This window comes from Anolis carolinensis, chromosome 4, assembly GCF_035594765.1.
Source record: "Anolis carolinensis isolate JA03-04 chromosome 4, rAnoCar3.1.pri, whole genome shotgun sequence".
Taxonomy (NCBI): Eukaryota; Metazoa; Chordata; class Lepidosauria; order Squamata; family Dactyloidae; genus Anolis; species Anolis carolinensis.
In genome coordinates, this window is record NC_085844.1 from 162,146,540 (window position 1) to 162,172,990 (window position 26,451).

General features: G+C 39.8%; 1 protein-coding gene across 2 annotated transcripts in view; it reads left to right on the plus strand.

Annotated features, from left to right (window-relative positions):
• pigk (phosphatidylinositol glycan anchor biosynthesis class K) overlaps positions 1–26,451 on the plus strand; it is a 176,886-nt gene that overhangs the window by 58,279 nt on the left and 92,156 nt on the right. The window lies entirely within an intron of this gene.

The following is a 26,451-nucleotide window of genomic DNA, read 5'->3' on the forward strand; positions in this document are numbered from 1 at the left end:
CTGTGTCTTAGTCTCCAGGGCAATAGAAAGCAAACTTGTCTCCTCCTCAATGTGAGCTCCTTTCAAATATTTAAACATGGGTATCATATCCCCTCTCAGGGCACTTCCAGACAGCTGCAAATCATGGGATTAAAAAGGGGCAGAAAATCCCGGGATCTCAGAGCAGGTCCCCATACAGACCTGCTGGTCCTGGGCTTTCTTACCTCACAGCCCTTCTGTGTCTCAGGATAAAATGGAGGGTGGATGGGGACATCTGGTGGAAGTGTGTGTATACACACACACACACACACACGGATGTAATATAATAAATACATGCACGCATATGAAGGTCAGCACATAATAGAATGATTCTTTAAAAAAAAACTTCTGCCAGATTTCTCCCTTCTCTATTTATTAAAGTCCTGTTTAATATTTATTACACAGTGTAAAATAAAAAGTTTCAGAGAGTTCTAATGGCTTCCTGTTCGTGCTTCCTTTAAATCAGCTGTGTGTCTGTTTGGCAGGCCAATCAGCTGATCAGCTGTTTCAGGCTTTTTAAAAAGGACATCAGCTGGAGCAGTCTCCACAGGGGAGAGGGAAGGAAATCACAGTTTTTTGGAATACAGAATCACACAGACATATGAAGATGCACATCTTTTGGCCAGAAACGGGACCAAAGGGGACCTCCGGATATCAACAGCATGATGTGGGGGAGGAGGGAGGAGTGACCCAGTAGACAACTGGTTCCCAGTGACTACCCCTCCCCCATCACTGGGGGGTGGGTGCCCTGAAGTTGCCTGGCCATGAAGCTGCTCCAGGGACACCTCCATGGGATCAATTTCCCGAATCCAGTACTAATGCCAACTGCTGCCCAGACGTTGTGATAGGATGAAAATAAGCATTAGGACAAATGCTACAAAGATACTTAATGTAATCTGGATATAGGGTGAGTGTGTAGTATGTTGATATAGAGGTAACTGGCTGGACCTGCATTGCCTCTTCACCGTATATGCCTCAGGGGATGATCCTGAGTGAAAACACCTGGTGGGTTATTCCACTCATGTCCTTCCCCCCAGTGGCCAATCAGCTTGTGGATAAGCCCTTCAAACTGGTTTGCCGCCACTCCCCAGCATATCCCAGCAGGCACCAAAATGCCTCCCATGTTGTCCTCCCTGCCCATCCTTCCAAGCTCCCTAGAACAGGACTTCTTAAATGTTTTCCACTCATGACCCCTTTCTGCCTAATGAATTTTTATGTGATTCAGGTATATAGTTATACAAAATAAGTATAAAAATCAAATATTTACTGAGAATACTCAGCATTTGCAAGTCTTGCTTAAGAAGCTGATTTTCCTTTTTATGAAGTACAGCTGAAGCATTTTCTGCAGAGTCTGCTGTAAACACTGCACATTGTTCCTAACAGATTCATGTAAATGTCTAAAACAGTTTACAAAGCAGTGCCTTAGATCTAATGGTAACTTGCTGGGGAGAATTGTCAGAGCTTGGCTTGCAGGAAAAAGTTCCATTTCCACATATGTAGGGCAGCAATATCCAAAATGACAGTTCTTGCAAGAATAAGAAAGGTTCTCCATATGTAGTTTGCACCAATTATCTTGAACTCTTCTTTTCTAATGAGAACATTTTCTGGTTTGCTAAGCTGTAGATCACATGTTCTTATTGGGCCATGAGACAGCCTGATAATTTTACTTCAAGTTATATACTAGAGTTTTTGGAATGGACTGCTGGTGTGCTGCAGTCTGTAACCTGATCTCTACCTGGGATTTGAAATCTGAGAAGTCAGAAGACATAGAGATTTTTAATCTTCCCTCTCTGTCTACTATAGGGTTCTTGTGAAAACCAGTGAAGTTAATTTCCATGCTGTATTATTAATATTAATATTATCAGCAGACATTAAAGTGTACATGAACATTTACCTTAATCTGCACACTGTTTTCTCCTTTCAATCATTTCAGCAATATTTATGGTTATTCCTATATCATGACCTAGATATGCCCCACATCTTCAGTATCATGTAGTGAGACAGAATCGTCTAATCTTCACTACATCTAATGGAATATCTCGAAAGGCAAGAGAAGAATAGGTTGGAGAAATAGAACAGAAAAATGCAACAGAGTTTTGCTTCCTGAAAGCTTGTTGAGAATTTAACTCTTTTAAGAATCGGAATCACTGACAAAAATATACTTCTTGTTGCCATACTTACACACTTAGTTAGCTGGCACATAAAAAAACATAGTATGTATTATAGCTTGTGCCCTTCAACAAATACATATCAGATAAGCATTTCCTTTGTTGTTGTTTATTCATTCGCTTTGACTCTTCGTGACCACCCGCAGCTCCTTCAAGGTCAAAGCCAGTCACTTCAAGGATACCATCCATCCATCTTGCTCTTGGGTCTATTTCCTATTTCGTATTTCCTATTGCGATCTAATTCCCATTGTGACTCCCCACATCAGTGGTTCTCAACCTGTGGGTCCCCAGGTGTTTTGGCCTACGACTCCCAGAAATCCCAGCCAGTTTACCAGCGGTTACGATTTCTCTGAGCTGAAGGCCAAAACATCTAGGGATCCACAAGTTGAGAACCACTGCCCAACGTTGTATATATAACTGTAGTAGATGGCTTTTGCAAGTTGTGGTTGCAACATTGAGTCACTGCTTCAGTATATCGATTTCAATTGTAGAACTAGACCTGAAAGGTGACCAAACCTGGAAGGTGGTTCTCTCTGGAAGCAAGTCAGTATAAAGATATTTATACTTGCTGAGATATTTGAAAATTATATTTCAGAACAGTAACTATAATACTACTGTTCAGTTTCCCATCCCTGTCTTATACTGAGGGATCGAGGGCCTTGGCTCTTGTCAGCTCCCCCTGGATTCTGTCTGGGGTCACTTTTATCAACTTGTGCTCACCCAATGTAGGATAACAGGTTAAACATAACAGGCCAGGTTTGCACCAACACTCCAATTACACATTTTTGAGTGTTGGCGTTCAAAGATATTTACATGGAAATGAACAGACTCTTTTTCTTACTATTTTTAGGCCATTTATTATAAATATTCATAAAGATAGATGTGCATATACATTCCCCTCAGGGAGAAACACAGTGTCTGAACACTTCAGCTTCATTACATTCCAAAACATTGTAGGCATGGCATTTTATATTCAGTCATATAACCATCAGGCTGTCTATAAAGACATTTTGTCTAGACATATAAACCCTTGCTCATGACAAATGCCATCTCATTTATTGCTTCCAAGGGTTAATCTCCTTAGGCAACTCTTAACTATATTTAAAGCATGTCTATCCTATTCTTACCAACATGAATCAGCATTTTAGGGCAGGATATTGAGGTTATTTGGAGCAATCTACCTCTGTTTATTTAAACAGCAACTTTGATAGCATTGGAGGCATTATGAAAACCATTCTGACTTTTGTGGTTCTGACATAGGTCTTCTGTATTTTCCTGCCACCCATGCATTCCATCAAGCATGGGCAAACTGTGGGCCTTCAAGGTGTTTTGGACTTCAACTCCCACTGACTGTTAGGAATTGTGGAAGTTAAAGTCCAAAACACCTGGAGGGCCAAGGTTTGCCCATGCCTGCACTACATTGATTTCTCTATTGGAAGTCTAAAACTTTAGGTTTATTGTATAATTGTATTACAGTATTTTGGTTTTACTATAAGCCGCTTTGAATCTCTCTTTTAGAGAGAAAAAGCGAGATATACTGTATATAGTCGAGTATAAGCCGACCAGAATATAAGCCGAGGAACCTAATTTTACCACAAAAAAACTGGGAAAATATTGACTCCAGTATAAGCCAAGGATGGTAAATTTCAGAAATAAAAATAGATATCAATAAAATTACATTAATTGAGGCATCAGTAGGTTAAATGTTTTTAAATATTTACATAAATCTCAAAGTTAAGATAAGACTGTCCAACTCTGATCAAATCATTATTCTCATCTTCTTCAATGTAAATGTGCTTATGTATCCTTTTAATAATAATAGAGTAAAATAATACATGTAATAATAATAATAAATACAGGAAAATAGTACATGTAATAATAAATAGAGTAAAATAATAAATGTAATATAATAAGATCAGAGTGAAATAATAAATGTATTATTAATAATAATAAATATAGAGTAAAATAATGTAATAGTAGCAACAATAATAGAGAATAATAATAAATGTAATAATACCAATAATAATAGAGAAAAATAATAAATGTACCATATATTCTCGAGTATAAGCTGACCCAAATATAAGCCAACCAGGATTCTCACCCGAGTATAAGCCGAGGGGGGCTTTTTCAGTCTTAAAAAGAGGGCTGAAAAACTAGGCTTATACTCGAGTATATACAGTAAATAATATTAATAATAATAACAATAACCCACATTACCTGTTCTTCAGGTTTCATCGAATGCCTTAACTCACAGAGTTACCTTTGGTTAGTCTGTGTGGTTTATGCTTAGATATTAAAAGGGAACATTTATCAGTTACCCCAGACTTGAAAATAATCAAGGTTTCCCCCTTTCTTTTATTCTAAGTCAGGAAACCATCAGATACTACTGGTCTTATGTGCTGTCTTCTACTGTCTATAGGATTTACCAAGTTTTATGCCTTTTAAAAATGTTATATAAACTGGCTGAGGAGTTGTCAGCTGAAATTATAGTGATCTGTAATAGATAGCTTTGGGATATCATATGTATTCCTTTTTCTAAGTTCTGCATAGGCAAACCCAGAGGAGAATGGTCATTCTAAAACTGTAGCCCAGAGCACTGATTCTAAATAACATTGCCTCACCTTCAATGAAAATGTTTTAGAAATGAATCTGATTGAGTCCTGGATGATTATTGGGCAGAGAATTTCTATTAACATTTCAGAGCAGAGGAACCATTCATATTGCCCCCAGATTGATCACATTTGGTAGCCTGATTAGGTCGCATAGCATACATTTACGGGGGAATTGTGCCTGTGCCTGGGAACAAGGGCCCCCACAGTCAGAGCTAGGCTGACCACATTTACAAGTTTTAACATTTATGCTAAAGTACCTTTGACTGTCTCTGTGGGGACTAATTGCATCTGTAAAGGAATTGGCTAAATTGGCCAGCAATTCACTTAATAGCTGAGTTGGCGCCATTAATAACCCTTTGAAATTCAACTCAGATATTACAGAGTGGGAAAATCATTCCATATTCTCAGATCAAAAGTCAAAGTTAATCTGTGGAGCATATATCCTAGGTGGGATTTTGAGTTAAATGTTAAATACGCTGAGTGGGCTATGATTGTAGTCACACTTGACCAAAAATCTGTGATGCACAGCGATTTCAATAATCATAAATCTGTGCTACACTCAGAACAAAGTGCTTATTCTTTAATGATATTTCTCCACAAGTTTAGCAGAACTAACTTCCTTTGAGCATTCTACAAGAGAAAAGATAGATGAATTTTTCATGCTGCCTAGATATAACTGGAGCTCCCGATGGCACAGTGGATTAAACCCTTGTGTCGGCAGGATTTCTGACCGAAAGGTCGGCGGTTCGGAGTGGGGGGAGCTCCCGCCTGTCAGCTCCAGTTCCTTATACTGGGACATGAAAGAAGCCTCCTACAGGATGGTAAAACATCAAACATCCAGGCATCCCCTGGGCAACGTCCTTGCAGACGACCAATTCACTCACACCAGAAGTGACTTGCAGTTTCTCAAGTCACCCCTGACACAATTTTTTTTATATAACTGTGTATTTAATTGGTCAGATTAGGCTGAGGTATCTACAGTATTGGCCATTTCTACATGATTTAACCCTTGCCTGCAAATAGATAGGGGTTGGTGTACATAATTTTATAAGTGATACATTAATATACTTTTGTTTAAGCACAGTATCTATGTGGAAAATTTATGTGGCTCTTGTGCCTTCCCAGTTTGAGGTTAAAAATGAGCCCAAAAGTGCCTTTCTTGAGTTCAGATTTTGAGTTATCCTTCTTAAGTTCAAAGGTAAAATAACTGTTCGAAGTAAACAGCTGCTACTACAGTTATTAAACTTGAAATTTCCCCTTGCTTCTGGTTGACATCGATTCTGTAACTCTCTGAGGCACTAGTGGGAGTTCAGGGATGCACTGATTGCAACAAAATCCTTTAGTGACTGTTAAGGTCAGAAATGGGTGAGGTCCTTCTATTTTCCATAGGAACCAATATATTTTTCTGTCTTTCTCTAACTTTCTTATCCTCCTGATCATCAATAACCATCAGAATTGGTGGGAAGACGTGGTTAAACCTCCTTCACCCTTGATTGGATGGCCAAGAAAGTGAGCAGGATGGGCTCAGCATATTGTGAGTTATATAGCAAGTGACTTATAACTCCTTGTGGCCTGTCGATTATGTATGGGCCATATCATGACACAGACAACTCTGGAGAGCTCATAGAATATTTTTCACTACTACCATCCACTGCGGTTTGGTTCAACCCATCACTTTTCAAAAACAGGATTTATGAAAGTAAGGGGAGATTGTTTTAGGGAAATTGTTTTAGGGACTTAAGTTTTTTGAAGACCTGATTCTAATTTCTTCGTGCCAGAAGTGGGTTGCTTGAGCGTGATGGAGTCCTGAAACTCTCACAAAAACAGCCTTGGGGCCACACATGGTCTGTGGGTTAGTAATGTGCAACTCTGTCAATCTCAACTCTTCAAAAATGAAAATGTGGTTTCTGCACGTTGACAATAAAATAAAAGACTTTTCTCTAGAACTGCAAATCACATTTTCAGCATCCTAGTTAAAATACACATTTTTGTAGATAGTACTGATGTTCATCTACAACTCTAGGACATTGTTTTATAGACTATGCCTTTCTAAAGTAAAATGCATTTTTGTGGATTTGCTTACTGGATCTATGACCTTTTGAGTATTATTACATCAGATTTTCATAATATTGTAATTTCTTAATGCTGCAAATTTCCATCCTTTTAAGCCTTTCAGTACTTGTTACAATATATGTATTTGAACCCCCTGAAGGTATGTAAAATATTTTTTCTGCATAGGAAATGCATAGAATTTTTTTCTATACAGAAAGTACCACTAGTCAGAATGAGATGGTTGCTCTTGGCAACAAATATTGAACCAGGTGGCTATTCTTCCATGTTGGAGAACAGAGCAGAATATTCCATGCAGCCTGCCTATAACCTGTCAGCGCTTTTGCTCTCTGCTGTGATGGAGTGTGTTGTCCCTTCATCAGTGTTGAGACAACGTTCTCCTCACTGTCCAATCAGCATCTGTAGATGGAATAGGGCTCATGCACCATTTTGTCCTTTTCCTGGGGCAGTGAAGTATCTTGAGCCTGGTTCTTCATACGTGCTCTTTTCTTTCAGGGAGGTAAATTTGTTCTGTATTGTAAATGAGGACATGAAATTACAAGAAGAACAAACCACATCTGTGATCCATTTACCTTAATTTAATCTGTTATTGAAAACACAGCAGCAGCATGCTGAAGTGGTAGGTTCAGTGGTACTTGCTTCCCTATAAGTGTGTGCTTATTTGCACTTTAGGTCTCACTTAAATTCAGTCTAGTATTTTGAAATCATTTTTTCTTATTGTCACTCACTCAGAACCCTCTATATTATGTAGAACATGGAAATGAGTGGAGAAGTTATTCCAGGTAGGTAAATACTATATGCATAAGGTTATTCCTGTGCTTTGTTCCAGTTAAACTAACAATTTTAAAGGTAAATATGAATTTTATTTGGCCATGTCATCTCTAATGTTTTTACAGTAAAGCAATAAAAATCATATATACTGAGAAGTGGCAAAGCTCATATGTAAGCTGAAAAGTGTGGGGAACATGTATGAGATTAGGACTACTTAATCAAAGCAAGCTAACTATAAGGATCGTACATTAATTTAATAAATGTAATTATGTGTAAGCAGCCTATATAAGAAATGGAAAAATGCAAGGCTCAAAATGCAATGCACAGCTGGCTAGGTTCTCTTCCTGCCTTGCATACAAAACTACTGCTGCTGCATTTCAAAAGCTCTTTGAAGTCTAAGTAATATTGTTTTCTATTTGAATTTCTTGGAGACAATTTTCTGTCTTCATGCATCTAGCAATTTATGGATTATGTTTAGTTTACTGAGGAACTTCGTAATAACATCTATATAACTGTATGGTTTATCTCAATTTAGATGTAACATAACACGTAGGCTTTGTAGCTCCCCACTGAACAGTTTCTGTTGGTTACTTAAATATCTGTACCGTGAGTATTTTCTGCTAGAGCAGAATAGGAATGAAGACTGCTGCCTGTAGGTCTAAATTTTATCTGGGGAATTGGAGCAGAACAGTTATCCGCTGTGACAGTCTCAGTTTTTCAAGACATAACTTCAGCTATTTTCTTTGCTGTCAAACAGAGCCCTGGTTTTCACAGAGGTGGTAAACTGGGATCTCAAACGTGTTACTTTAAGTAGGTGGGCTGGTATCTGAGGAAACATTTCTTCACGAAGAAAGCATGAAGATATCCAGAGAATAGTCAGGAAGAAAAATAATCTCACTATATTCTCCTTATCATCCAGTTTTAAATATACAAGATTTTCATCTTCTTTTATTTCCATGGAGGAATATTTGATGAGATGACTGACCCTACCTGATTATCCCTCAGATTTTGATTGACCATCTCTTTGAGAAATAAGATAGCAAGAACATCCCATTCATTGCTTCTACATTAGTGTTTCCCATTTGCTGGACTACTTTCTTAATGCACATCATATTAAAGATTCTAAATTACCCCTGGCCCAACCAAAGGCTTAAAAGCTTTTAGAAATGTCACTGAAAAAAGCATGCCTTAATTAGAAAAGGGTTGGAATCCTACATGCAGATCTGTCGTGCCCTTTTCAGAAATCTCAACAGCATTTCCTATAGCAAAAGTTTTGCACTTTACTAAAGACAATGAGGGCTGAAGCATGCATAAATAACCTGCCCTCATGCAGCTGAACCTCCTGAAACTAGAAGTAATGGGCAGTAGAAGATGGACTTTACTGCTTATCTGATAAAAGTTAGCAAGTAGTTTGTGGTTTGCACATCTACGGGGTAGTATCTCTTCATGTAGACTAAAGGATTGTGAGTGGATGAATGGAATACGCTTTGCAGAATGCAAACCTCCATACAATCCTTTCAACAGCAGCACAGATTGCTGCTTCACTGTTGAAAGGCTTCAAGTGGGGTGGCCTACGGTGCAGACAATAGGAACTTATCTTCATTTGTGTGCTCCTCCAGGCTGCTTCATATTCCTGGAGGGTGACATTGCGTCATGTGCTCTATCCTTTTTTGGGCCACTTTTCAGCAGAAGGCTAAAAAGGTGCAAGATTCTAAGTAGTGGGAAAGGACTAATAGCACATTGTTTGGGGGCAAAAATCACCCCAAAATCATATATCCACCAAAAGAATTAAAATAGGAATTCTTCAGGGACTGATGGGGATTCTGGTGCAGCAAAAGTGGGGTGTGCGGGCCACGTGTAACTCATAGGTTAATTTTTTTCTCATTCCTGGATTATAGTAGCTATCAGATGTATATTGAAATGTGTAAGCACAGATGTGACATGATATACTGTACCAGTGTCCACAGTCTACATAGGGACGACCAAATGCAGCACCCAAACACGAATAAAGGAACATGAAAAGCACTGCAGACTAACTCAACCAGAGAAATCAGCCATAGCAGAGCACTTGATAACACTCTGAAAATGGGAAACCCAGATATGAAATAATCAGGGCCAGCAAACACCTCCCAACAAAGGATTCCCCCAGGCAGGAATCAACCAAGGCAATTAATTGCAACATTCACACTTGCCTCCAACAGACAAGAGTTATTTCTCCCACCCTGGACCTTCCACAGATAAATAAACCTCCCTTGTCTAGTTTTCAATATACCTCACATCCTTTGAGGATGCCTGCCATAGATGTGGGCAAAACATTAGGAGAGAATGCTTCTGGAACATGGCCATACAGCAACCCAGTGATTCCGGCCATGAAAGCCTTCAACAACACAGTGTCACATTATTTGGAAATATGTGGAATGCACCTTCAAGTATACACCAAAAGATGTATTTGGATGTACGCCTAACAGCTGTTTCATTCCTGATCTAGCAAACTGTATGCACACATAATGGTTGTTTCCAGTGATGTACTGGCATAATGTCTTTGGGGACTACTTAAATTGACCCTTTGTTATGACTTGGTATGTAAAACACACAATTAAAATTGCTCTTTTTCCACTCCCACTCCACTGGCATCAGTTGCAATTCCTTCTGTATTCTTAGTATTTTTACAGCACCTCCCCCCACCAGTTTTATGTGATTAAAAAAAGAATAGGGAGGAAATACTGAAAATAAATAAAGTTTCTCATTTCAAACCCATCTAAACCAGAGCACTCTCATGACAACAGAAATAAAATGGAGTTTGCTTTGGCAACCTTGAGGCTAAACTTCAGAGCAAGAAGCATTTTGTTACAGAGAAGAAAAATGAATTTTAAAGGAAAAATAATAACAGGGACATTGGTGACCATGTGTGTGCCTAGCTGGCAGCATGCTATCTATAAAATGTTTTTCAAACGAGGAAAAAATGCCTCAACGTGCCAGGGGCTGATGCTAGGTCTCTTTGACACTGCCTCTGTCATCTTTTGTTCTCTACAGACCTTTTCTTACTGTTGTAGCATTACTTTTAGCTCTACTTTCCAGAACAACATCCTGTGGAATACATAGTATTTGCACTTTAGAGAGCAATATGTGGCATTCTTCATGAAAGAGCCCTGGTGTTTCACCAAATTCACCAAGGGAGTAGGCAGCCTGGGCAGTTAAAGCAGAATATAGCACTGTAATCGTGTAGTGCGAAAGGGCTCTTGGAGTTCATTTGTGGGCCATTTGGATTCTAACCCTAAAGTTCACTGTTCATTGCACCATTGGTTGTTTCCAAAGACAGCTCTACATAGCTGAATTAGGTAAGAAAGCCTCTTCATGGGTAAGAGAGACCACAGAAATAGAGCAAACTCACTCTTCCCCTTCATGCTTTTCTTCTCTTTCAAGGAGGAATACAAAATGCAAGATTAAAATATGCACAAACCATGTTTTCACATATGTATACGTCTGAGATCTGTCTATATGACTGATAGAACTAGAAAAGCACGAGCATATTGTAGAAAAACATTGCCTAGCAGGAGATGTTTTTAATATTGGAAGGCTGCATGCAACACATATTTCCCTGAACATCACTCTCCAACCCCCCCCCCCCAAAAAAAACAAACAAACAAAAATTCACAAGGAAACTTCTACTGAATAACTAAAAAGGTGTTATCATTTTGAAAGCTATAGGTTGTCTTTCACCTTCTGCTTGCCTGTGTTAACCCTCTGTTATTCATAAAACAATTCAGAGGTTGATATACCTGCATCTCTTTTGTTTTCTTATTGTAAACCACCTAGTCTGAAGACAGTAAGTGTAAAATAATCCTGGGTACATGTACACTAAAAAGGGGACTAAAAGGGGGTTAAACCACTGTTAAACCGCTGGTTAAACTGCTGAACTTGCAGATTGAAAGGTCTGAGAAATGGAATGAGCTCCCGCTGTTAGCCCCAACTTCTGTCAACCTAGCAGTTCGAAAACATGCAAATATGAGTAGATCAATAGGTACCACTTCAGCAGGAAGGTAATGGCACTCCATGTAGTCATGCTGGCCATATGACCTAGGAGGTGTCTACGGACAATGCCGGCTCTTCGGCTTAGAAATTGAGATGAGCACTAACCCCTAGAGTTGGACGCAAATAGACTTAATATCAGGGGAAAACCTTTACGTTTACTTTACATGTACACTATTCATGTCATAGTGTTTCTGAATTCTATGTAAGGTTGTGAAACCTGGGCAGTGAAGACAGATAAACTTATTAGAGAATCAATTAGTACTATTGATATCATGAAAGCCCAAAAAAACAAAAAACAAATAAAGGGGTCTAAGAGGAAATCAATCCTGAACACTCTCTACAAGCAAAAAGAAGGCTGTTACTTATTTCTTTTATTCATTTATATCATTCTTTGCCTTCAAAGAAAAGGACTCAAGGTGACTTATTAAAACAATGCTGATTAAAACAATGCTGATTGAAAATTATACAAAAACATTAATCAAAAGTATAACTATAAAAGCTATTTATTTGTAAAGTTAAACTGAACACAATAAATTCATTAAAACACGATATCCAAGTTAATAAAATATGAGGGAACACAATTTTTTTTAAAAAAACTAGCATAGTTCATTGACCTATGCTTCTCTTTCAAGGGGAGAGTTTGAATGCCTGGGAGTAGCTACCAAAAAGACTTTCTCCTTCTTTCAAACAAGGGAGAAGGTAGTGGGACAGAGAGAATCATAGAATCATAGAATCATAGAATCATAGAATAGTAGAGTTGGAAGAGACCACATGGGCCATCTAGTCCAACCCCCTGCTAAGAAGCAGGAAATCGCATTCAAAGCACCCCCGACAGATGGCCATCCAGCCTCTGCTTAAAAGCCTCCAAGGAAGGAGCCTCCACCACGGCCCCGGGGAGAGAGTTCCACTGTCGAACAGCTCTCACAGTGAGGAAGTTCTTCCTGATGTTCAGGTGGAATCTCCTTTCCTGTAGTTTGAAGCCATTGTTCCGTGTCCTAGTCTGCAGGGCAGCAGAAAACAAGCTTGCTCCCTCTTCCCTATGACTTCCCTTCACGTATTTGTACATGGCTATCATGTCTCCTCTCAGCCTTCTCTTCTGCAGGCTAAACATGCCCAGCTCTTTAAGCCGCTCCTCATAGGGCTTGTTCTCCAGACCCTTAATCATTTTAGTCGCCCTCCTCTGGACGCTTTCCAGCTTGTCAACATCTCCCTTCAACTGTGGTGCCCAAAATTGGACACAGTATTCCAGGTGTGGTCTGACCAAGGCAGAATAGAGGGGGAGCATAACTTCCCTGGATCTAGACGCTATTCCCCTATTGATGCAGGCCAGAATCCCATTGGCTTTTTTAGCAGCCGCATCACATTGTTGGCTCATGTTTAACTTGTTGTCCACGAGGACTCCAAGGTCTTTTTCGCACACACTGCTGTCAAGCCAGGCGTCCCCCATTCTGTATCTTTGATTTCCATTTTTTCTGCCGAAGTGAAGTATCTTGCATTTGTCCCTGTTGAACTTCATTTTGTTAGTTTCGGCCCATCTCTCTAGTCTGTCAAGATCGTTTTGAATTCTGCTCCTGTCTTCTGGAGTGTTAGCTATCCCTCCCAGTTTTGTGTCGTCTGCAAACTTGATGATCGTGCCTTCTAACCCTTCGTCTAAGTCGTTAATAAAGATGTTGAACAGAACCGGGCCCAGGACGGAGCCCTGCGGCACTCCACTTGACACTTCTTTCCATGATGAAGACGACGCATTGGTGAGCACCCTTTGGGTTCGTTCGCTTAGCCAATTACAGATCCACCTAACCGTCGTTTTGTCTAGCCCACATTTTACTAGTTTGTTTGCCAGAAGGTCGTGGGGGACTTTGTCGAAGGCCTTACTGAAATCCAGGTACGCTACATCCACAGCATTCCCTGTATCGACCCAACTCGTAACTCTATTGAAAAAAGAGATCAGATTAGTCTGGCATGACTTGTTTTTGGTAAATCCGTGTTGACTATTAGCAATGACCGCATTTGTTTCTAAGTGTTCGCAGACCACTTCCTTAATGATCTTTTCCAGAATTTTGCCTGGTATTGATGTGAGGCTGACCGGACGGTAATTGTTTGGGTCGTTCTTTTTTCCCTTCTTGAAGATAGGGACCACATTCGCCCTCCTCCAATCTGCTGGGACTTCTCCCGTTCTCCAAGAACTCTCGAAGATAATTGCCAGTGGTTCTGAAATAACTTCCGCTAGTTCCTTCAGTACTCTTGGGTGTAGCTGATCTGGCCCTGGGGACTTGAATTCGTTTAGAGAGGCCAAGTGTTCCTGGACAACTTGTTTCCCTATTTGGGGTTGGATTTCCCCCAATCCTTCGTCCATTCCGTGTTGCTGAGGTTGAAGATGGCTTTCTTTTTCTGAGAAGACCGAGGCAAAGAAGGCATTAAGTAGTTCTGCCTTTTCCCTGTCCCCTGTCGCCATCACCCCATCTTCTCCTTGCAATGGCCCTATCGCCTCCTTTTTCTACCAACGTAAGCAAAAAAGCCTTTTTTGTTGTTTTTTATGTCCCTGGCAAGCCTGAGCTCATTTTGCGCTTTAGCCTTGCGAACCTTTTCCCTACAGGTGTTGGCTATACGTTTTAATTCTTCTTTGGTGATTTCTCCCCTTTTCCACTTCTTGTGCATGTCACTTTTGAGCTTTAGCTCAGTTAGAAGTTCTTTGGACATCCATTCTGGCTTCTTTGCACTTGTCTTATTTTTCTTCTTTGTTGGCACTGTTTGTATTTGCGCCTTGAGTATTTCACTTTTGAAAAACTCCCATCCATCCTTAACTCCCTTGTTTTTTAATATCGGCGTCCATGGAATGCCGCTCAGTAATTCCTTCATTTTTTGGAAGTCAGCTCTCTTAAAGTCCAGAATGCGTGTTTGACTTGTCTTAGTTTCAGCATTCCTTTGTATTGCAAACTGCAGGAGCACATGGTCACTTGCCCCTAAGGATCCAACCACTTCAACTGTATTGATCAGGTCTTCCACATTTGTTAAGATTAGATCAAGAGTTGCTGATCCCCTTGTTGCCTCTTCTACCTTCTGGACCATAAAATTATCTGCAAGGCAAGTGAGGAATTTGTTGGACTTTGTACTCTTGGCTGAGTTTGTTTTCCAGCAGATATCGGGATAATTGAAATCGCCCATGACTACTATATCTCTTCTTTGTGCCTGTTTGGTCAGCTGTTGACAGAAGACTTCATCAAGTCCTTCATCCTGACTCGGAGGTCTGTAGTAGACACCCACGACAAGATCTTTTTGAGTCCCGGTTCCCTTGATTCTTATCCAGATGCTTTCAAGCTGGTTTCCCGGATTACAGTCTTGCATTTCTTCTGCAACGTAACTGTTTTTGACATATAAAGCTACTCCCCCTCCTCTCCCCTTTGTTCTATTTCTGTGAAAGAGGTTATAGCCCTCAATGGTTAAATTCCAGTGATGGGAGTCATCCCACCAGGTTTCAGTGATGCCTATGACATCGTATGTGTGGTGCTGTACTAGGAGTTGGAGTTCGTCTTGCTTATTTCCCATGCTCTGAGCATTAGTGTAAAGACATGTAAGCCCCTGTGACCTCCCCTTGAACTGTTTATTTGGGATTATTGTGCTCTCTGTACTTGGTCCTTGCTGTGTTTGTGCAGCCCTCCGTTTAGCCTTTCGGCGGTTCTTTGTGGTCGTGGGTAATATAGTGTTCGCCAGGCTGTTATTCCCCTCCCCCAGTGGATCTAGTTTAAAGTGCGCCTGATGAGGTTTGTGAGTCTGTGTGCAAAAAGATGTTTTCCTACTTGTGTGAGATGCACCCCATCGCTTGCCAGTAGTCCATCCTCTTGGAAGAGTAGACCATGGTCAAGGAAGCCAAAATGCTCCTCTTGACACCATTTTCTGAGCCAGTTATTGACCTGTACTATTTTTCCGGCCCTTGTAGAGCCGTGTCCTACAACAGGGAGGAGGGATGAAAAGATCACATGTACATTATACAGTTTTAGCTTTGTTCCCAGAGCTCGAAAATCATTTGTGATCTTTTGAAAAGTATGCCTAGCGGTGTCATTGGTACCTACATGAATCAACATAAGGTGGGGAGGGTGATGGGGCTTTAGGAGCCTGCTGAGCCTCTGAGTGATATGGTGTATTTTTGCCCCCGGGAGGCAGCATGTTTCTCGAGCCATCCCATCCGGTCTGGAAATGATGGCTTCCGTTCCTCTAAGGAGGGAGTCACCTACTACCAAGACCTGTTTCCTTTGAGGATTGACAGGGTCCCTTTTGTGCAAGACAGTGTGTATGTCCCCTGAAGAGTGTTCCTGTTGACGTGAATCATGTAGGTGTAAAGTGTTGTCCTCCTCCTCAACATCCCCAGTGCATTCATCAATGACAATCCATTGAGATACATCCGAGAGCCCATTACTCTCCCAAGGATGTTCCTGTTGCTCCTGGTCTATGATTGGGGATGGAGCATTTGCATGATTACATAAGTGTGACTGTGGTGATGCACTCTCCCCGTCAGGGCTATCCCCTGCGCATTGATCCAGGGTGGTCCACTGAGTGGTATCTAAGAAACTGTGGTCCTCCACAAGATGTGTTTCCTGATTGTATGTTAATGATGTAAGAATTTCAAATCTGTTGTGTAAATGCAGCTGAGCAGAGGAGTTCTGCGGAGGCTGCCTGGTCCTGCGTCTCCTTCTATGGGTGACCTCCTTCCAAGCCTGAGGGCTGTCTACCTTTGAGTTGATCTCCCCATAAGGTTCCTGATCATGGTCTTGGTGGTGTTGGTGTGATGCAGGCTGCTGATCTACAGCAGCGTGTTGTGCAGTGTCCAAGAAGAGCTCGAGTGCCTGAATGTCCTTAAGGGTCTTAATACGGTGCTCGAGCTGTTGGATCCTCTGCTCCATCAGAGTCATCTGTTTGCATTTGGAGCAGATGTAGTTGTCTAGTTTTTGTGTGAAAAAGCGGAACATGCCACAGCTGGTGCATGTGATGGGAATGTTTTGCTTTTGTTGCATCTCTTGGTGAGCGTGGTGGCCAAGTGGGATCTTTGTACAGTTAAGTAATATGCACGCACTTTATGTGCAAACTGCAACAAACCACCTCTTTGTGTATTTGTTTATGTTGCTTTGTTTCCTGTATGTACTGCAAAGGATAGTTAGTAAAGGTGCCTTTTTCGTGCGCGCCGTTAGGCGCGCGTGACACTGGCAAATAAAGCTTTCCCAGAAACTCAATTAACAGGGGACAATGTCTGCTGTCAATCAACTTAAGTACCTGGCTCTCTTTCAACACAACAGTCACACAACAGTTAGACTTTGACCACAGGAGCCAAGCCCACACTCAGTTTAAAATCTTAGCCAAATCTTAGCCAAATCCTACCTGAAGCCAGGGAGCAAAAATGTCCTCCTGCTGCCTCTGCTTCTGCGAGAACCAACTGCCCTTCTGGGATCAGAAGGTTAATAATGGGATCAGTAGTTAATAATCTAGCCGTACAAGTAGTTTTTGAGCCATTTGACTAAACAGAAGGGCTCATCTGGAGCAATAATGGGTTCATGGAGGGAGATATGGTCCTTCAGAAGGCTTGGAACTAAGCATTTGGGCTTTATTGGGCTAGCTGATCAATAACCTAATAAGTGTGCCAAGAAACACGCCAGCAGCTAGTAGAATAGTTGCATCAAGAGGTTGTGTGGTGTATTCTTTGTAGTTAATAATCTAGCCGTACAAGTAGTTTTTGAGCCATTTGACTAAACAGATGATTTTACTTTGAACGTGTCATGAGACAACATGACACAATAATGCTAGGAAAAGAAGAAGACCATATTACAGATTGATTGATTCAATAATAATAATAATAATAATAATAATAATAATAATAATAATAATATTCAGTAGAGTTCCGGTTATCTGAGATAAAGGGGTGGGCTCAATCTTGGATAACTGGAACTGCCCGGGTAATAGGGAGGCCCTATTATCCCTCCCGGCAATCCGGTTTAGGGAAGTGCCCCGCGATCGCTGCTGCCTAGCAATGCTCGCGGGGCGCTTCCTCCTCCCTCTCACTCCCCTTCTCCGGAACTCGAGAGAAGGAGAGGTAGAGGGAGGGGTGCCCCTGGCAGTGCCTCAAATAATACAGAGTTTCGGTTAACCGGAATTCGGTTAACCGGAACTCTACTGTAATACTTTATTTGTATTCTGTCCTATCTCCCCATGACTTTAAGCTGACAAGACCTGAGTATAACAGTTTATATTCTGACTTTTGGCGGTCTCCCATTCATAGGCTTACCAAAGATTGAAGTTGATTTGACAGTTATTAACGACAACAGCAAAAACATATATTTAGAATTAAGGAGCAGGACTAAGAACATATGTGGTCCAGGATTTGCTCACAGTCCTTCTCTATATGCATAATGTACCCATAGACACTTGTACCACCGAGTTTCGATTTTGTTCCCACACTTTTCTTGATTCGAAAGGAGAGGGGGAAACAATATGGAGTTATGCATCTAAGGCATAACAATCTAAAATCTACTAATAGATCTTGGTCTACCTCATGCTCATTTCTGCAGTAATGCACTGGGGCATGAAATGCAGTAATCATATATTCTTAATTTTTTCAAACATTGTAGCAAGAGTTGAAGTCATCTCACCACAGGTAATATGAATTAAACTCAATGAAATCATTGTGAGGTTAGATTAAGAAAATGAGCAGAGAAAGGATGAGATGCCTTTGTGTAATGCACTAGGAAATTAAATACATACTTCAGTACAGAATAGAAAAAGGGGTCATCTCTGATTTGCTAGGAAGAAACGTACAACTAAGATACATGCAATTATAGGCATCTCTTGTTTTTCAGTGACCCACTTTTCAACACCCACTCTTTTGACTGTTTTGAATTATACTCAGAACTTGTATATTGGTTGCAAGGTCTGCCCTTTCGTCATGTTGCATGTTTGCACAATACTGTTGTGATCAAATGCTGCTTTTTTATTCCAATCAATTTGGTATCATTTTGTGAATAGTACTGTGTAGACATTGTTCATGGTGCCTCTGCATTTTATAAAGTATTTGTGCTTATAATTATTTTCACTACCCTTCAATATCTTTACCGACTAAATTTTGGCTTTAAAGACTGCATTTCGACTTTTGGACAATCACTCTGGTCCCTTACCCAACAAATGAGCGGAGGATGCCTGTACCGTAGAAATTATCTTACTAAAAATCCCTGAATAAAGCATTCAGAGCATACATTTGTGGGACGGGGGATGTGGATGTTCACAGTAGTCTTACTCCAGATTCCTTGAACATGTTGGCTCTATGTTTAACCTTTCACATTCAGCAGGAAGTCCTGAAGGGGCTTATGTTTGGCTGAACACATTTTGAATCTTCCTTCAAAAATCTCATTTTTCATTGTGGAAAGAATTCTATTTGTGTTCAAGCCAAATACTCTATAATACCCTTGTGAGAAGTCAAGGGTGACGTTCACCCCCATGGACATAGGGGTGAACACATTATTTTGGCATTGATTCTTTGAGCAGAAAGGAATTATAGTATGAGAAAATTACATCTTGTTCCATTAATGTGGAATTTAGATGGCTGGCTGTATTGTTATTTCAGTATAGAAGAGTGTCTTATTGAAGCATAAATGAGCTCCAGAATGGATGAATTCATTTTAGCTACATGTGAGAGAGAATCTAAATTATGTATAAACATAATTATTCATGCAGTGTTGAAGATGAGAAGTTATAGCTGTTTTTGTCACATATATTAGAAAAAATGATCTACTAAAATTGTGTTTTTTGAAATGATTACTCTTAGCACTGTCTTGAGCCTTGTGTACAGGTACATTTGTTTTCTAGCTCAATTTAATAAATACAGGTGATGCTTTAGTCATCTTGATTACAAGTCAGAAAACAGCTTTGGAATATACATTGTATTTCACTTTCATGAATGTGTTATTCATTAAGTAATAATGATGCTTAGCATTTATATATCACTTTAGTGTATTCAAGGCATCTCACACACATAACCTTTTTGTTTTGGGTGAAATTTTGGTTTTTTTCCAGGAGAAAAAGGAGTACCCTTTGTGGCTGTCCATCGTTTGCCACAAAACTTTCTTCAATCATTTTCTTCCATAAGATTAATTAATTTAAACCAGGAAACACCAACAAATCTCACAAGCTGTTACATTATGAATAAATCTCTCAGAATTATTTTTTAATGAGCCTATGGAACAGATGATAGGTGATGTTCACTGGCGACACAGATAACAAGTGACTGGCTTATTTCTGGCATGCAGTGAAAATTAAGCATTATGACAGCTTACATTTTTCCATTTGGCTGGTACATTGCATCATCTGTCATGTTCTTTTGGGTGCTGTTCCCTGTGGACTAGATCCAAGATCCTTGGGCCCAAAGATAGTACTTTATCCAGATGCACAGGATGGGTTATTTCAGAAGCACCACTCTTTGCCCAATTTGTTCTGGAAGATCTTGCTCTGTTGTTTCTCTCCCCACCCCTAAGTTCCTTATGGTCTTCCAGACTGATTTTTATGGTCCACACTGATTTCAGATATCCTGTTTGGCAGGCATTCAGGATCAGTTGGGTGGAAGATGATTCAGGCCAACAGAATGTGAAAGAAGAGTTGTTCCCATCTCTGCCATGTGTTGCTGTGGGTGTTTCTCTATTTTGTCTTGATGAACTATCTGTTTCCCCTTCTTTTTACTCCAAACTTTTCAGATATGAAGAATATGAATTCCTTAAGATTAAAATTCCTTAAGATCCAGTTCCATATGTTACATGGTCTTTCAAACTCGATTGAAATTAGATGTGATATATAATATCTTGCTTATCATGTTTTCCCTTGAGAAAGCTTAATTATATGGAATATTGGCTCTCAGAAGCCTCTGTCAGATGTGTTTCCAGTAGTGCAGAATCCACTGTATGTACATGCTGACTTACTGTATCTTTCTTACTACCCCAATCCATTAAAAAAACCAGTTCATCTGCCTAGCAGTGTGATGTGCTTTGAACACTGGACTACAACTCTGGAGTAGTGGAAGAGTGGGCAGGTAGGTAGTTTGTGAGGGCATGGAGTGAACAAAAAAACCAGAATGAGTAGTTATCAAAGGCAGACTGGGGGCAATTGGCTAACCCATCAGTGTGAGGCTCACTCATTGGGGAAAGGTGAGCAGGATGTAATATAAAGTAATTTCCTCCCTTCAAACCTAGATCTTCTTGCAGTTTAATGCTGTGGTCAGAATCGTCATACAGGCCTACCTGTTTATTCGACAGGTTGGGTACCAGAGCATTGTCAAAAAGCAAACATGATCATTAAATGCTTTGGGACTCTCGTATTGATTTAGCAAACCTCTCAGAATGTTTCACTAGTGTGTTATTTCATCATGACACAACAGTGTGCAAAGTTTTATGCAGATCAGATAGAGAAGGTCACTGCATGAAATAGAAGAAGCAAGATTATATGTGATCTTTTGTGTACTCTTCTTGTACACAAGAGATGACTATTATGTGTTTATTGAGCAAGTGTTTGGACATTTAGAGACTACCAATTTGTTATGAGGTTGTCTTATCTACTCTAGTGAAGATTTTTATTTCTAATGTTTGGAGTAAATAGCCCATTTTTGAAAGTGCTTCTAAGCCAATTTCTCACTGAGAAAATTGTTGGTAAGTGTGATTTTTTCTTTTTAGAAAACCATTCATCACAGTATAGTCTTTAAAATGCTGCAGTTTAACAGAATGAAGTCTGACTTTTTTCTGCACGCAAGGAAAGCATGAACCCCGTACATTTATCTGTAGGGATAACTAAAGGATTAAACATTTGCACTTGGCAGTTACTGAGGAATGCTGTTAATCCCCGTCTCATCATTTCTCACCTTTTCTATGACATACTGAATGATAATGATAAGATTTCAGGTAAAATTGCTGTTAAAGTAACAAGGGTCCCATATTTGTCACATATTGCTCCACCAGGTGCCATTACAGGGTTGTGACATGCTTTGAATAACACAAGTAATATAGTTATGTCTCTATGAAGGGCACTGCTGAACTGAATAGTGTCCAGGCATGTGTTGTCTCACCGCATTTGTGGATTTGATTTTTGTGGGTTTTACTAAAAATGTGCTCTCTGGGAATCTCTAGGTCCTCCATTGTGACTCAGTGATCAATTTCCGGCCAAGGTTGGCCATAAAAATGTGGTAGAAGACCTAGATATTTCTAGAGGGGTGTTCTTGCAGGTAAAAAAATAAACATTTTCCCCACTTTCATGGTAGCCTTACACCCCTAATTCTAGTGAATGTGGAGGGTTGATTGTATTTCCATCATCAATAAAGGTGATAGAAATGAATTATGGGAAAAGTTGATTTTCTCATTTGACAGCTATAAAAGCACATCCTAGATATGCACATTATTACATACGTTGATATTGTAAACTATACTCTATGTGTATTGTTTGATAATCTGAAATTTGAACAATTCTTGTAGGTGTGTGATTAGGAAATGTAATCTCTACTCCTGTGAACAGAAACCAGTTTAAAACCAGCTTCAGTTGACAGCCTAAGGATTCAGGAAAAGTCTTTGATGAAATTATTTATTTATTGATTGTTTATCCTGCCTTTCTTCCAAGATGGGATTCAGGGCAGCATACAATATGTTGTCGAAGGCTTTCATGACCAGAATTGCTGGGTTGCTGTGAGTTTTCCGGGCTGTATGGCCATGTTCCATAAGCATGGACCTTCCACAGATATATAAATTCCACTTGCCTAGTTTTCAACAGACCTCAACAACCTCTGAGAATGTCTGCCATAGATGTGGGCGAAATGTCAGGAGAGAATGCTTCTGGAACATGGCCATACAGCCCGAAAAACACACAGCAACCCAGCATACAATAGTTTAAAACGATCAAGCTAAGGCATGAATTTTCCAAAAGTTATGAAAGAGGCAACAATATAATTTAAAAATATGCTTGAGACAGTTAAAAACCTTCAAATATGTTTAAACCCAAATTTCCAATAAAGATTTTAAAAGAGCATGGTGCATTACACACACTACTCTTCTATGATTTAAATCCAGAAGGTTGCATGAATAAAAACTGCAGAAGGAAAGCAGGAAGGAGGCCAACTAGACCTCCTGGGGAGCCTGGGAGCAGCTGCAGAGAAAACCATCTCTTGAGTTCTTACCAACTGTGTATGCGAAGGTGGTGGAGCTGCGAGGAAGCTCTCTCCTGTAGATGGAACTTTTCAGATAGCATCTGAAAAATAGATAGTCTGGACCAAAGCCATGTAAATTGTGGTTCAGACTTAGAGCTAAGGGATTATCAGGAGCCCCTTACTTCCATTGAGGACCTCATCCCATAAGCCAGGGAAAAGCAGAGGGAACTGTCTTAGTTCATTCCTTACTGCTGAGGTCCATCTTCTGGAATTGCCAACCATCCCACGTCCTTTCCCTGTCTTTCCCCGTTTCCCTCTGTTTGGAGTTGGGTAGTACCCGACTCCTGAAAACACATTCTGGGCTCGCTCTGTTTCCACGCACCCTGGAAACGGATGCTGCAGTGTCCCCCTAAGAATGCCCTTACATCATGTGATGTCCTCTATGGGACTCCATTTTTGAAGCTCATGGAAACAAAGCTCAGACTGTGTGTGACAAGGTCCTTGGTGTCAAAATTTACAGGGCAGCTGAATGTGGCTTCTAATAAACTGTGAATGTTACAATCATTATTGTTGAAGATGGGATATCTTATGTTGCTGTTCATTAGGTAGTGATATTATGTTGGCTTACCAAATTTATATTAAGCAATATGTCATCGATTCTTTTTGGGGAGGCGGGATGAGTTCTGTTCCTTATTAGCATCATAATCTCCCTTTTATTAGAGTGAGATTCTAATGGATAAATGTACTTTTCTCAAAGAACTATTGTACTGAATCAGTTGAAACTTTGCAAAAATAAAAGTTACTGGATTTGATGGAAATCTGTGTGAATATGGGGAGTTGGAAGAGAGCTATAGTTACCATAGCAACTACTGGTGCTTCAGGAAAAGTCCTGGGGAAAATGTCTGAAAGTAGGAAAATGTGTCTGTGGAGTAATATGAGCAAAGTGATTGTTTCATAGAATAGAATCTGCAATTATTACCATCCCGATTCTATTATTTCTTTTAAATATTTGATTGGTATGTTGACCTGGTCACAGATCACATTGTAAAGATCATATTGTAAATTAGTACAGACTTTCTGAATTACTTGCCAAATAAGAGGGAATAAATGTGTATTGAAGTATTTATTTGAAGTAAAGCTGAGCTGATTTTTCATATGTTTTGGTTCGCTATTGAAATTTTGGATGCTAGCCGAGGTTCTACCTTCTTTTGACTGGCTAGGCAAAGTACACAAAAATCAAAATACTATATTTTCTTTCAAGTTCAGTACCTTAACAACTAGACTTGGAAAGTTAGTTTTCAACAACAACTTGTTATATGGTAGAGGAGTAGTTACTGCTATAATTATAGTTTTAAAATTGTACCTCTTTTATTTCTCATTTATCAAAAGTAGCAAAATAGATATATTTTGGTCCCTAAATCACCATCAGAATCCTCCAAGTTACTAACTTCAGATACAAAACACAATCTTTTCCCAAGCAAATGTCACTTCAAAAGAGGAACAGCCAAGCTAGCCAATGAATCATGATATTCCTCTTCTATTATTTAGGGATAATAAAAAGGAAATATTAAAAAAAAACTAATCAAATTGTAAAATTACATCTCCACCAATTCTTGGTGCCTTGGTTTTTAGGCCTATTCCACATAAGTTCTAGTTCCTTAGATATAATTATCATGACTTTCTATGGGTGAGCAGATGACGACAGGTATAGGGCATATATTCTGTATCTCAAAAACTAGAGTTGATAGGGGAAACTGGTGCCATTTTTGGAATCAGCAGGTCATATATACCCAGAAACAGAGCTAACATTTGAGGCACCAAAATGTGTGTGGGTCAGTTTGATGTTCTCACTCATAATCAAATTAACATCATAATTTGATGTTCTCACTCATTAACTTCCTTCATGTTTACAAGTTTCACTCAGTGCACTTTGCCCAGTTCATCTTATGATTTCATCGCTGTGTTTTAACATGTGTTTTACAATGATTGTATTTTATTTTATGCCTTTTAATTTTATTTGTGTGTTTTTCTGTATTTGATACCATTGTATGGTTGTTTTATATCTGTAAGCCGCCCCGAGTCCCTCTGGGGAGATGGAGGTGGGGTATAAAAATATTATTATTATTATTATTATTATCATCATCATCATCATCATCATCATCATCATCATCACCACATTTTAAGGTAGAGCTTGGAAAGGTTAGTTTAAATCATTGATTGTACTGACTGGGATATTCCTCTAGTCCAAATAAGCATTTTCCTGCTCCAATTTTCAGTGCACTTGCATCTTCATTTAAGCTCTTCTAACATCAATGCAGGGAAGGTTGTGTAGACTTACAGGCAGGATGTGAAGCATGGGGCTGTCAGTCCTATTGGCTTGCTGTCTTGCATGTACAGAATAACTCTGTCTTACATTTGGTGATTAAAGCGGCAGTCATTAATCTCCTTCTGTGTTTTGGTGACAAGCTGGACACCTGAGGCGTTGTGCTGAGTCAAGATCAACCTATATTTGGTTATTTTCTTCCCTTTCCTCTCTCCTCTAGGTTTCCTTTCCAAATATTCTATATTCTGTTATTTATTTTTAAAAAATTTTTTTTTTGCAGTAGGCAGGATACAAGGAGATACCTTGCTTTTGGATTTCCCATTCTAAATTATCTTATTAAACTTCATGGACATTCCTGTGGAGCTGCAGGGTCCTTATTAACCATTCAGCCAGTTGTGCAGTCTCTCCAGTTTTGTGGGGGCCAAGAATCACGCTGCCTTTAGCCATAAGCCATTGTGGGAGTTATGCCTCACATTGTAATCCTGAATGCCATCCAAATCAAGGAGAGGCGAAATAATGGCTGGAAGTTTGTTAAAATGTTTATAGTCCATCTTCAGCAAAGATTTCCACATAGTTGTAACCAACTGGAACATGAGATTTCCTCAGACAAAGAAAATATACCCACTAAAGTTATTTTGCCCAGGAAGTGGTTTGACTCTATTAGTCCTGCTCTCTGTTCCATAGATTTCCACAGTAAAGCTCTTGCATGTATCCCTTCAAAGACTATCTCATCATTTCCTTAGCATCTCCTTGTGCCTTATTTGGTTAATCAAACTCCCTGTCTCTGTTTCTTCTTGCTCTGATGTTCATTGTTCTTGTTTTATTACCCTAAGGCAAATCTGCCACAAAAAGGTGGAGGTGCCTTTGCTTTCCTCTGAGGCACAGAATGTGACTTACCCAAGTTCAGTCCATGGCTGCGTGGGATTTTCAATGCTGATCTCCAGACTTCTAGTCCAATATTTAAACTACTAAACCATACTGGCTGTTGTTCTTACTGGAATTGTTTCCTGGCCTAGTGCTGACAACTTGTGAAATAAGCCATTTTCTTCTTACAAACTTTTGTGGTTAAATAAAACTACTGTGTTTCAATTGTCAGGTTCCCCAAACTAATTTCCCTGTCTTGTTGAAGAAGTGTAGGCAGTCTACTGTGGGTACAGCATGTCTCTCCAATATTTCTGGGTTCATTGAGTACACATGTATTAATGTGGATCTGCATACAGGCACGAATAAGGACATTCGGTAACACTGTGTACTTAGCCGCATGGGTGGGAGAGTGGAGCAGCAGCGTTGCATCTGTTCCTTCGAAGA